Source organism: Anopheles gambiae, chromosome 2 (genome assembly GCF_943734735.2).
Source record: "Anopheles gambiae chromosome 2, idAnoGambNW_F1_1, whole genome shotgun sequence".
NCBI classification, from domain to species: domain Eukaryota; kingdom Metazoa; phylum Arthropoda; class Insecta; order Diptera; family Culicidae; genus Anopheles; species Anopheles gambiae.
Genome location: NC_064601.1, coordinates 59336308 through 59348819, shown reverse-complemented (window position 1 = coordinate 59348819; position 12512 = coordinate 59336308). Strand labels below are relative to the sequence as shown.

The 12512-nt window shown below is 41.7% G+C and overlaps 1 long non-coding RNA gene across 1 annotated transcript; it reads left to right on the top strand.

Moving 5' to 3' along the window:
• Positions 1-4956: 4956 nt before the first annotated feature.
• Positions 4957-10203, top strand: LOC133392111 (uncharacterized). The gene is made up of 2 exons (XR_009765459.1): positions 4957-6640; positions 6715-10203. It is a non-coding gene; the product is annotated as an uncharacterized LOC133392111 (long non-coding RNA).
• Positions 10204-12512: the final 2309 nt, after the last annotated feature.

Genomic DNA, 12512 nt, shown 5'->3' with positions numbered 1-12512 from the left:
TGAACAAAATTAGTGGAAAAGAGTGTTAAATCTCAACATAGATTGGCGATATCTTTGATTATAATTATTGATATTCCATATTGCAAACTTTTTGACCCGCATACTGGGATTTTTTTCGTTTATATTAAGTTTTAGGGATTTTTATTACGTTTGAAAAACATGTTTAATTGGCAATAGATATAATTAAATTTGATATAAAAATTCGGTCGAACGCCAGGCTTATTTACAAATTGCACTATATGATTAACATAAATACCCTAATTTACAATTTTCCTCATTTTTTTAGCTCCCTTTCTATTCTCATCGTGTGCTTTCCTTTTCAATGCCTGCCTTTTGTTTAACTCCTCTTTATTTTTTAAATTAATGTAGCGCATACGTATAATAATTCGCTGTTTTGAGAAGGCTTTTACAATTTCTAATGGCAGTTCAGGCAATTTCCTACTTATCTTATTGGTTAATATTCTTACTATACTTTTTTTGTTTGAAAACTGTCCATTCTTATGCGTTTTTAAAAAAATGGTTTCCATTTCACGGCATACATCCAAAAATGTTATAGATGGTTGGAATAAACCTCCAACAGACAGAAGCTGAACAAAAGAAGGAGGATTAGAATAACTATGCTCGGTATCGTTTTCAAATGTATAACATCCTAAGTATAGATCTGGAAAATTATCTTTAAATTTTCTACCAAGGAATCCAACAACATACTCAAATCCATCTTCCTCTTGTTCATTAAACTCTGTTATTGTGCTGCTATCGGTACTACTATTATCATTCATATCATAAAACAAATTTGTATCCTTTTCTACAACGTTCATGTCTGGCAAAGATGGTTCAATATTTGCTCTTGAATACATGATAGCAGACACGAAGTGTTCATTGCGGTGGTCATTTCTGTGAGTATGTGAGTCTGTTTCAGGTATCTGTTGCTCATCGTCATTGTCTTTGGTTGCTATGTGAGTTTGGTTTAATAGGACGGATGGAGACTTGCCTAATATAATATTTCTTATTCTATATAGGCAAGCCAATGGTGAAGGATGGTCATAGACACCCCCACGTTGTCTTAATTTAGAAAAAAAGTTTTCTAATACATCTTGGTTTAGCTGAAAGAGAAAAATAAATATAACAGTAAAACATTGATATCATTTAACATTTTTGACGAAAATATTACCTTGTTCGTTGAAATGTACTTGATTGAATGCTTCTGTACCATATCTCCGAATATTTTTTTAATTGAAGTTATTTGCATGAGGATTGATTTTTGAAATGTTTGATGGTTATTTTTACCTATCACTCTCATGTTATCGACCATTTCAAACATATCATCTAATGCTTTCACCTGATCTTCAGAACAAATAAAGGATTTCTTATAATCCAAACTAGCTTTTGGCGAATATGAGTTTGAAACACTAAACCAAAGGTCTACTTTTTCTATAAACTCAGCTAAATGTTTCGCATCATCGTTATTTGAATAACGCCTTAAAGTTGTTGCTGTAGTCCTCGATAATAATTGCGCTGCTAAGCTTACATTCTGCCGTTCGTGACTAGACATATTCAAGTGTTTAGAACTTAGTTTAAATAATGGAGTATATTCTGATCCTAGCCTAGCATCTACTAAGAGGCGCAATGGTTCAATCGTAATATTTTTATCTTTATATCTGAAACCATGATCAATCAACCAGTTTCTTATTAATTTTAAGAGATGTGGAGCATCAGGTATTATATAAACATTTTTTTTCGTTATTGGATGCTCGAAATGGGGATTGAAATAGTCATGGGCGCCCAGCTGTTTCCAACAACCAATATTCGCAGAACAGTTATCACTAACAATCGCTGCGACTCCTTTCTCGTTAAGTTTTTGAATTAAATCTACCATTATTTCTTTAGTCATTTTCGTGTCGAATCCGATGAAAACAGGCTGTTTCCACTGTCTAAATAAGCCTCTGGCCATTACCACTTGTATATAATCATGTGGTCCTAAAATTTCATCCGTTGATTGATCATATTCTAAAACCCTTTGCACCTTCATTTCATCAAAACTTAGAATACATTCACGATCTTGTCTGGGCAATCCACTTGAAAAATTGCCAATAAAAACAAGAACATCGACCAATACGCCTTGCTTGAGGTTTATTTTTCTGGCATATTTTTGAAGTGTGGATAAAGCTGGCAAGGGATAGTGTAAGTCTATTGCTATGTACCGATAGGCTCGTTTTCCGAAATAACGCAACGTCAGTGCAGAGCTTATTTCTTCAATTGTCCATTGCACACGCTTCTTTTCCTTCATGATCAGGTCTATTTGATTGCTGGAAAGAGTCCCTTTGAAAATATTTTTTATTTTGGCAACGAACTCTACCGGTTCTATACTCCTTCTTTTGTTTTTTTCAAGCTCCTTCTTTAATGTTTTGTTTTCGATTTTCAACGCATTGAGTTCTTTATAACAATCGTTCAGTTTTTCTTTCAGTACATGGTTTGCCTTACGCAACTCCTGTAATGATTCCTGCGATTTTCCTGCATCTACTAAATCGCTCGATCTAACAACTATCATGGGACTTTCTACATTATTCACTGGTTCTATTTGGGTAACATTTTCATTCCTACTTTCTTCAACATAAACATCTGTATTTTGTTCATTTTCCCCTAATTCTCTTTCAGTAGTTGAAATGCCTGTTTTGGACGGAACCACTGAAATATAAGTTTAAATAAATCAAACATGTTTTTGTTATTTTAGCGGTATCACAATTAATGAAAAAATTGTTTAGAACAATCAACGTCCTTTTTTCATTGCGGTATCCTCCGACGCCTTCGTGCCGTCCAGATTCGTTAAAGTTGATTACATTTTAGACTACAAATAAAACATTTACTATTTTGAACAGGCCAAACCATATGTTTCGTTTTTTTCAGTTCTTTTTCCCCAAAACATACATTTACTACCGACAAAGAACATATTTTAACTCAGCTCTACAACAGTAATACAATCGATTACACAGGAAACACATTGCGAATCCAATGTTATGTCAATTATAATATGTGTAGTACATTTATTGTTTAATCAAACTAAACCTACTACTATTACTACTCTGAACCTACCATGTGGATAAAGTCTATAAGGGTTTGTTTCTGTAGAATTGCGAGGTAACATTTGGTAATCTTCCTCATTAAAATGAAGCGAACAAATCACAGCTCGGTTACAAGGTTCCCAATCCGATTCGCGTCCGCAAAACTGTATCCACTTTGTTCTTAAATCTCCGCCGGGAGGAAATTTATGAAATTTGATATTCAATTCAAGCTTTTTGACCTTAGATGGGCCATTATTGCAATAAATCACTGAACAGCTACAAGGCATGACGAAAACACTTTTAACTTCCTGCTTCCTGCGATGAAAACTGGAACAACTGCAAAATCAAATGTAAACAAACCCCAACGTAAACAAACCCCAAATCTGGGGACCTTACGTCAACTCGCAAAACGTCAAAATGCTCTATATTCCACCACCTGATCTTCTTAAATCCACCTTGGTTAGTGCGTCAGACGGCCAATCGCTGTCAGCCGTCGTCCGTGCTTTTTCTCTCCATAGCGCCATCTCTTTCTCGCGTGTGGTCAATGCTCGCGAGCTGTTGTGGCGCCTAAAAATGCCGTTAACAAACATTGCGGCGATGAAGTTGCATTTTTACAAATCAAACCAAACAAGCGCAATGAGTTTAATCGATGCAATGTAAAAATGACTACGGAATCGCTAGCGCACGATGGAGGGTTTGCTGTGCAACGCGCAGAACCCTAATTCGCTCTAACACGTTTCTAACACTAAGCTTTTGCTTTCGTCTGTTGTGGATTACATAGATATGCTAAGCATCCTGCGCATGGTTGTGCGTGTGTATGCAAAACTGTCGCCAAATGTGTTTTCTTCCGGAATGTTATGATCCATCGGTCAAGCCTTCCTTTCTTTTGTTCATGAAAGGCGGAAAGACGAATTGAGGCCCCTGTCAATGGTAACTGATGACAGGGAGGAGGGGGTACTGACACACAGCTGTTGGAAGATTGAACGGTATACTTAAATTGCCGGCGGATGGTGGGGAGGGGGGGGGGGTGCCCATGGGACCCCTACGATCATCGGTCACAGGCCCTAAAATTGTAGTCGCCATGGGGGAAGGGGAGGTGCCAATGGTTCTCCAGCCACAAAGCCCTAACGACCTTCTTTCCGGGGGCCCTTATCGCTAATACTCTGTCCAATTGTAGACATACGGCATACTACAGACTAGAGATCATCGGCGACCGCCTAGTCCACCTACCGTTAGGTCCGCCGCTGGTTCATGACGGTGTTATTTTTTATCGTGGAGGTGCATCCGTCCCCCTGCCTGCAGCGTATGCATCGAGCAGGAGATAATGTGGCAGAATGCAAGTTACCCGCTGGATAGGAGCGGTCGCGCGGCAACGCCAACATTCCGCACATCTGCATGCCCGTCGTGGGTTCTAATCGCGTATGAACCGTCCGCCGTAGCAAGAGGTGACTATCCGGCTACGTGGTACTCAAGTCCTGAAAAGGCCGGCATGACCGCGTAGGCCATTACGCCAATAATAATAATAAGAAGAAGAACGTAGCATAGCAGTCCACACTCGGGGAAGGTTTTTGTTTTGACTTTGTTGCTGCCGGGTCTACTGCTGTGGCGCGACAAATGCACGGAATGCACTCGACCAAAACATGAACCTACAGATCCGAACCTATTCCAAGGCATTGCCGGTCAATCGGCGTCATGATAACTAACCAACAAGCCATCAGATTCTGGGCGGACAGGTGCAGCACCATACGCGCACCGTAATAAACAAATCCAGGATCCTCTTTTGTATGGATTTAATTCAAAATGGTGTTTCCACTTGCGTCCGATAGCTAAATTAGAAATAAATGTGCAACATGTCACACTCACGTTTGCTTAGATCGTGTATCTTTTTAATACCCCCGACAGCAGAGCCGATCGCAAAGATGCCAATGCCAATGGTTGTGTTGTCTCTCAGGTAGCGAGATCGAAAATGCATGGACTTTGTAGCCGCAGCGGATGAAAATGTACCCATCAGAATCAAATAGTTTTGGGGTTTCCAAACGCACGCACACACACAAACACGCGCGCGCAAACTCACACACAAACACACACACACACACACACACACACACACACACACACACACACACACACACACACACACACACACACACACACACACACACACACACACACACACACACACACACACACACACACACACACACACACACACACACACACACACACACACACACACACACACACACACACACACACACACACACACACACACACACACACACACACACACACACACACACACACACACACACACACACACACACAAACCTGTCCCAACAGGTGCATACTGCGTTGAAAAAACCAGGGTCCTATACAATGTCTAGACTAACTAAACAAACGTGCCTTCGGTTGATACAACTTGTGTTAAACTACACCGTTTCTTTTATTCGAACAAGTGTTCCACGTGCCACTTGGCATGAAGCACGTGCTGCATTTGACCAGTGCAGAAGGGAGTGTCATGATCCAGTTACACGCTATCGATAGAACCAACAGCTACCGCAGTGTTATCGTTGCTCGCGTTCCGATGCATCCTCAACGTATACCAGTTATTATGACGGTGTGAAGTTTGTATTCCGTTCTTTACGCGCATATTATATGCAGCTTTTCCTTTCAACGGCTTTATCAACTCAACCATAATTTTTATTCACAATTACACCACGGCGGCCGTCAGTGCTTTTAAAATTGTTATGCCATCCGATAGATAATCTTTCGGAGTATCGATCAAGTTTCTATAATGGAAGTTTATCATACTTTGTCTGCACTGGGGAAAATGTTAAATAAACATTACAAACATGATTAAATAACATGTAAACAGTGAAAAAACTTCACGATGAGAGTTATGTTTTAGATGGGTCGATGTTTGTAACAACATTCTAAACATACTGTTAAATCGACATCTCAAAAAAGACATCATTTTATTCAAAACTAGATCGTTATACTTTGTATTGAACGAGCAATAGATACAACTATGACAATACGTATAACATACGTAAACGTACGTAAACAACAAGTGCAGTATGACAAGGACAAGAATAACATTGTCTATTAAAACATTGCTTCCATATTTAGTCGACACGTCTGAAACGATACAAGAACAGTATGGCGAGGGGTTGAGTATTATTATAAAGGCATGTCGCATGCTTGTAAATATGAGTTTTTCTTAGACGCTCTTGGTGGCTGGGGTGTTACTTGTTGTGCTGCTGTGATCTTTTTGCTACTAATGTTTTCTTTGGTGAACAGATTGCTTACAGACAGCCAAATCGAATGTGAAAAAAGTAGTGCAACATGTTCAAATAAAGTGGCTGAAAGTAAAGCCGTAACTTCAACTGATCCCAACTCAAATGTGCGAAATTTACGCAAAAAAAGATATTTAAGTCCTCCGCAACCAGGACCGCTAGTGCAGCAAACTTATGAGAAACAGCTCTGTCCTCAGCAAAATGCTCGTGATTATCAATCACATTACGTCGATCCTAAACAAGGTCACCAGCCTAATGGGGCACTGCCTGCATTACAGCCATATCGTAAGACAGATCCATCACAATACTACAATTCCAAACGCAATACGACAGACTAATGTAGGAATTATTCGTTTCAGAGTACTCCATCGGACCTTCCTGGAATTCGTCATCAAGAAATGGCAAAGAATGGAATTTACAATCAAGAAACAAAGCAGCCTATATCAAAAAATGCATGAGAGAACTACTGCTACTGTCCTTTTCCGCTATTAGCAAAGAACAAGATGTGTTATCATGGCATAACTTGTTTTCCAAAAACAACTACCTTAGGAATCACTACTACATCCACTACAACTGCAGCTACCACATCTTCAACTGCAACAGAAACTACTACAACTCCACCAACGACGACAACAACTACAACAGTACCTTTAGAACCCAACCAACAATTTCTTATATTTTTGACGTCGTCTGAACGTCGTGCGCAGTTTCAAGCCACGTGGGGTTAAATCCCGCCATGCAATTTACGTTTTGCAAGAGCGCGCGATGACTCCCATGCCAGATAAGTTATTAGCTCATAAAAAATAAAATAGCTTGCAAGGTTGGCTTTTCATCGGGAGTTTTTCTGGCAAGAAAAAAGTACAGGACCAAATTTAAATGGGATTTTTTTTTACCACACTCATACTCCCCGGTGCCTTTTCCTTTCCTTTTTGGGCGCTCCTCCCTTCCTTTGAGTTGCACGTGTCATTCCGTCATTCCCGTATGTACGGGGCTCTTTATTCGTAGTTGTACATCATATACAGTGGCGGCTACCTAAAGTCGGACACTGAAGACTAAAGTCGGAAGTCTGATTTTTTGCATGTGCATAGCCAAGGAGTGTCCAGAAAAGACGTGTGAAGAATGTTTTTCGATAAGCGGTCTAGTGAACTGTCCTGGGTGCCCCAAATCCAGATAAAAGGTGAAAATATGAGGTGTTCGACTTTAGGTGGGTGCCAATGTATATGCTGTATGTTTGTTTTGCCTGTGACATTGACAATGTGCGAATCGATTAATTCTGGAATTGAAGTAATATTATTGGTACCATATTGGTGAATTCCGTAGCGTGTCGTTTCTGATGACGCCGTTTGATTTCCATGCCAATCAATGGGAATGAAGCTAATATCAAACGAGTTTAGGTAAATATTTTATTTCAATCGCGGAAATAAGTTTTTTTTTTCATGTATGGTTCTTGATTTTTGTGGATGAACTTGACTCAATTTAAGCTGGTTTTAACGACAATAAGAGAAAATGTATGAATGTGTCAAACAGTTTCTAATCCTCATTTTCTGGAAAATTAACAAACAATTCAGTGAGATTTGTCCACATCCAATGTACAGAAAGATATTACTTTCTCTCAATCATTTATCACCCATAACCACACCATCTTATACACACGCGACCGAGGCGAATGAGGCCAATTTGCCAACTGTTGTTACGCGTGTAGCAATCTGTATTTGAATACTAAAGAGAAGGGATGACAAAAATATACAAACTAACTTTTGCATTTTGGTGATTTTTGAAGCGAATTGAGGTTGCATATTTGCAAATTTGCGGCTAACCACCATTGGCAATGACGCCCTGTTCCTGATCAGCAGTTTGGCAATGAACTTGATTGACCCATTTAGTTTTTTTATACAGACTTTGTGCCAATTAGCCTCATTCGCATCCTTTAATCAGTTTTTTTTTTCAATATAGTTTATTGTCTACCTAAGGTTTAACAATCTCTAATAAACTAAAAGCGATGGAAAACTGAGGAATAAGGGGTTAGGAAGGATTAGGAAAAAATAGGAAATGTATAGCGGAACGTGGCATATGAACAATTTAAATCAAACAAATGAGAAAAAATATTGCAAGAGCGTATGCATTGCAAAAGTGGATCATAGTTACCGGATTCAGTGGGTCTTCTTTCTATGGTTTTCTATGGTCCGAGTCGAAGAGAGTGTTAGGAGGAGGAGCGTAAAAATTTAATAAGGAAAGAAGGGTCGGGCAGTCTATTTGGTGAAGGAGAATCGATGCGATAAAAGACGCACGCTGTGATTCTAGGTATTCCAGACCTAGGATTGAACAGCGATTTGAGGGGAGGGGGGAGTCAGCACCAAAACATTTACGGAACGCGAAACGGGTATACGACTTTTGGATTCGTTCGATTAGTGATGGGAAAAATGAAATTTTTATCGGAATCGATTCAGGCCAGCTCCGCATTTTTCTGGAATCGATTGCGGATAGTAGGTCCGGAATCAGTTTCCGAATCGATTCTGGAATCGGCTCCAGAATTGATTCCAAAATCGGCTCTAGAATCGGAATCGGTTCTGGAATCGACGTCGGCTCTCGAATAGGAATCGGCTCCCAAACGGTGTCAGTTACGGCATCGCCATAAAAATAGGCGTTTGAGTCCAATCTACGCATTGATAACCGCAAAAAAATCAAAATTTACTTGTAAAAGATCCATTCTCATGGAGATTCCCAGACTGATTTCGATTCCAAAGCTTATTTTTTCAATTCAAGAACTAATTCAAATTCCGGAGCTAATTCTAAAGGAACTCTGTTCTTTTGAATACCTTGGAAGTTTTTTTTTATTTTTAACAAGTTTCTCTTTTATGCGACCGTTCTCGTCAATGGTTGATTTGCGACTAACTAAATGAATCGATCGTTCCTTCATATATTAAAGTCTACTTCGATTACACGGCTACTTCGTTTACAATTTATTTCGTAATTCTATATAATGCTTTTACACAACTCTAATAAGTGAGTATTATTTCATTTGAATTCTTTTTTGATATTATAATTCTAATTAAATAGTTCATCTAGATTATAATGGAGCTCCCACTAATTTTAAGAACTATAATCTAATTATCTTCTACTATTTACACATTACTTGATCTCGGCTTATGGCAACTAGACTTATTTATGTATTTGTTTCGTTTTAAATTATCACTTTGGTTAAATTTTAGCTGCATCCAATCTTTTAATGTTTTATCCGAGCAATTGCCTCCTAATTCTTGTATAGCTAGTACTATATTTTTATATTTACACAAAGGTATTTTATCTCCTACTTTTGCTCTTCCTTTCCGCGAATATTGCAATAAAATGTTAGGCCCTAGTATTAAGTGAAGAGCGTCACAAGCACGTTGTTTAAAATCGCCTTCTACAATATTTTGTTTCACCCATTGCACAAATTCATCACGGCACTCTTTTGTTTTCAGTTTCTCCTCCAGGGTATTCATCTCCTCAATGGACTCCACTGTGCAAAAGGTTGGCGATGGGGTTTTATCTGTGAGCTCAGAACATCGAGCTTGTTGTTCATCACATCGTTCTGGACCTTTAGCTGAGCTACCATTCGGCGTAACATCATACATTCTTTTGCCAAATCAGTTGGTACTGACACGTTGTTGTTTTTGTCCTCCATCTAAACAAGTTTTTTTTTATAGAGTTTGTCATGGAGTCATGGAGTATTTAAACGTTTCCTATGAGTATTGTTTTATCTTGTGTGTGCAAATCTATATCGACCAGTTAAGCTTTTTTTGTCAAACAATGAGAAGTTCTACACGAAGTGAATCTAGTGAACAATACAATCTCTGAAATTCTTTGAATTCAAACGTGACATTTCATTTGGCGCCGAAAGAAAATTGATATCACAACTACCCTACATTGAGAGATTCCCTCCCTTCCCTCCCTTCCCTCCCTTCCCTCCCTTCCCTCCCTTCCCTCCCTTCCCTCCCTTCCCTCCCTTCCCTCCCTTCCCTCCCTTCCCTCCCTTCCCTCCCTTCCCTCCCTTCCCTCCCTTCCCTCCCTTCCCTCCCTTCCCTCCCTTCCCTCCCTTCCCTCCCTTCCCTCCCTTCCCTCCCTTCCCTCCCTTCCCACCACCATATTCGTACCTTTCCTTTCCCGCTGCGCATGACCGGGAGCAGGGGGTACTGGCACACAGCTGTTGGAAGATTGAACAGTATACTTAAATTGCCCGCGGAGGGAGGGAGGTTGATGGTCATGGGATCCCTACGATCATCTTTCCGGGGGCCTTTGTCGCTAATACTTGTAGACATACGGCATACTACAGACTAGAGATGTTCGGTGACCGCCTAGTCCGCCTACCGTTAGATCCACCGCTGGTTCATGACGGTGTTTTTTTTTTATGGTGGAGGTGCATCCTTCCCCCTGCCTGCTGCGTATGCACCGGGCAGGAGACAGTGTGGCAGTATGCAAATTGCACACTGGATAGGAGCGGGCCCGCGGCACCCCCATCATTCCGCACATCTGCATGCCCGTCGTGGGTTCTAACCGCGTATGAACCGTCCGCCGTAGCAAGAGGTGACTATCCGGCTACGTTGTACTCAAGTCCTGAAAAGGCCGGCATGATCGCGTAGGCTTTTACGCCAATAATATAAATAAGAAGAAGAAGAAGAAGAACTTAGCATAGCAGTCCACACTCGGGGAAGGTTTTTGTCTTGACTTTGGTGCTGCCGGGCTACCGCTGTGACGCGACAAATGCACGGAATGCACTCGACCAAAACATGAACCTACCGATCCGAACCGATTCCAAGGCAGTAGTGATGGGCAAAACGGCTCCGAAGCCGGAGCCGGCTCCGACCGGCTCCAGACAATTTCGGAGCCGGCTCCGGAGTCGGCTCCGCACCCACGGCTCCGGAGCCGGCTCCGCACCAACGGCTCCGGAGCCGGTTTTAACACAAAGGTCCAAAATAACCTTTCCAATGAAGTTTCAATCGAGAAAATCATGTTTTAATGAGTGGAGTAGGTCATGTTTAAAAGAATTTATCAAAAAAAACATCGATGACTTTTGAATATTGTTAAGAAAGGCGAGACCAACGAATGCTACACAACGTCATGCATGTCAATACTGCAATCACATCGTGTATTGGTTTCCACACGTGCGAGAAGATATATTCATTTTTTTATTACGCTATCATACAATGATGTCTCTATTGAACCGTTAGTTCGGATCCGTTGGTCTGGAGCCGTTTATTCGTCGCCGGCCCCGGAACGGTGGGCCTGAAGCCGGCTCCGCAGCGGTTGGAACGGAGCCGTGAGTGCAGAGCCGTTAGTCCGGAGCCGGCTACGGAGCCGTTGGTGCGGAGCCAGCTCCGGAGCCGTCGGAGCAGAGCCGGCTCCGAAGCCGTCGGAGCAGAGCCGGCTCCGGAGCCGGCTCCGGAGCCGTCGGAGCGGAGCCGGCTCCGGGAAAAAGTCAGAGCCGGCTCCGGAGCCGTTGGTGCGCTCCGAAATGCCCATCACTACAAGGCAGTGCCGGTCGCACGGCGTCATGATAACTACTTCAGTCCAACAAGCCGCCAGATTCTGGACGGACAGGTGCAGCACCATACGCGCACCGTAATAAACAAATCCAGAATCCTCTTTTGTATGGATTAAATTCAAAATGTTGTTTCCACTTGCATCCGCTAGCTGAATTAGAAATAAATGTGCAACATATCACACGCACGTTTGCTTAGATCGTGTGTCTTTTTAATACCCCCAACAGCAGAGCCGATCGCAAAGATGCCAATGCCAATGGTTTTGTTGTCTCTCAGGTAGCGAGATCTAAAATGAATGGACTTTGTAGCCGCAGCGAACGAAAATGTACGCATCAGAATCAAATAGTTTTTGGGTTTCCAAACACACGCACACACACAAACACGCGCGCGCAAACTCACACACACACGCACGGACTCACGCACGCACACACACACGCACGCCCGCACGCACACATGCACGTACGCGTGCACGCGAGCACGCACGCACGAAAGCGCGAACGCCAGCACGCACCCACGAAAGCGCGCGCGAGAGCACGCGCCTCCGAAATCGCGCACGCGATTACGCACCCTCCACCAACCTGCCCCCCCCCCCTCCCGCACGAGCGAGTACGGCTACCTTATCGGAAGAAAGGCTAGTT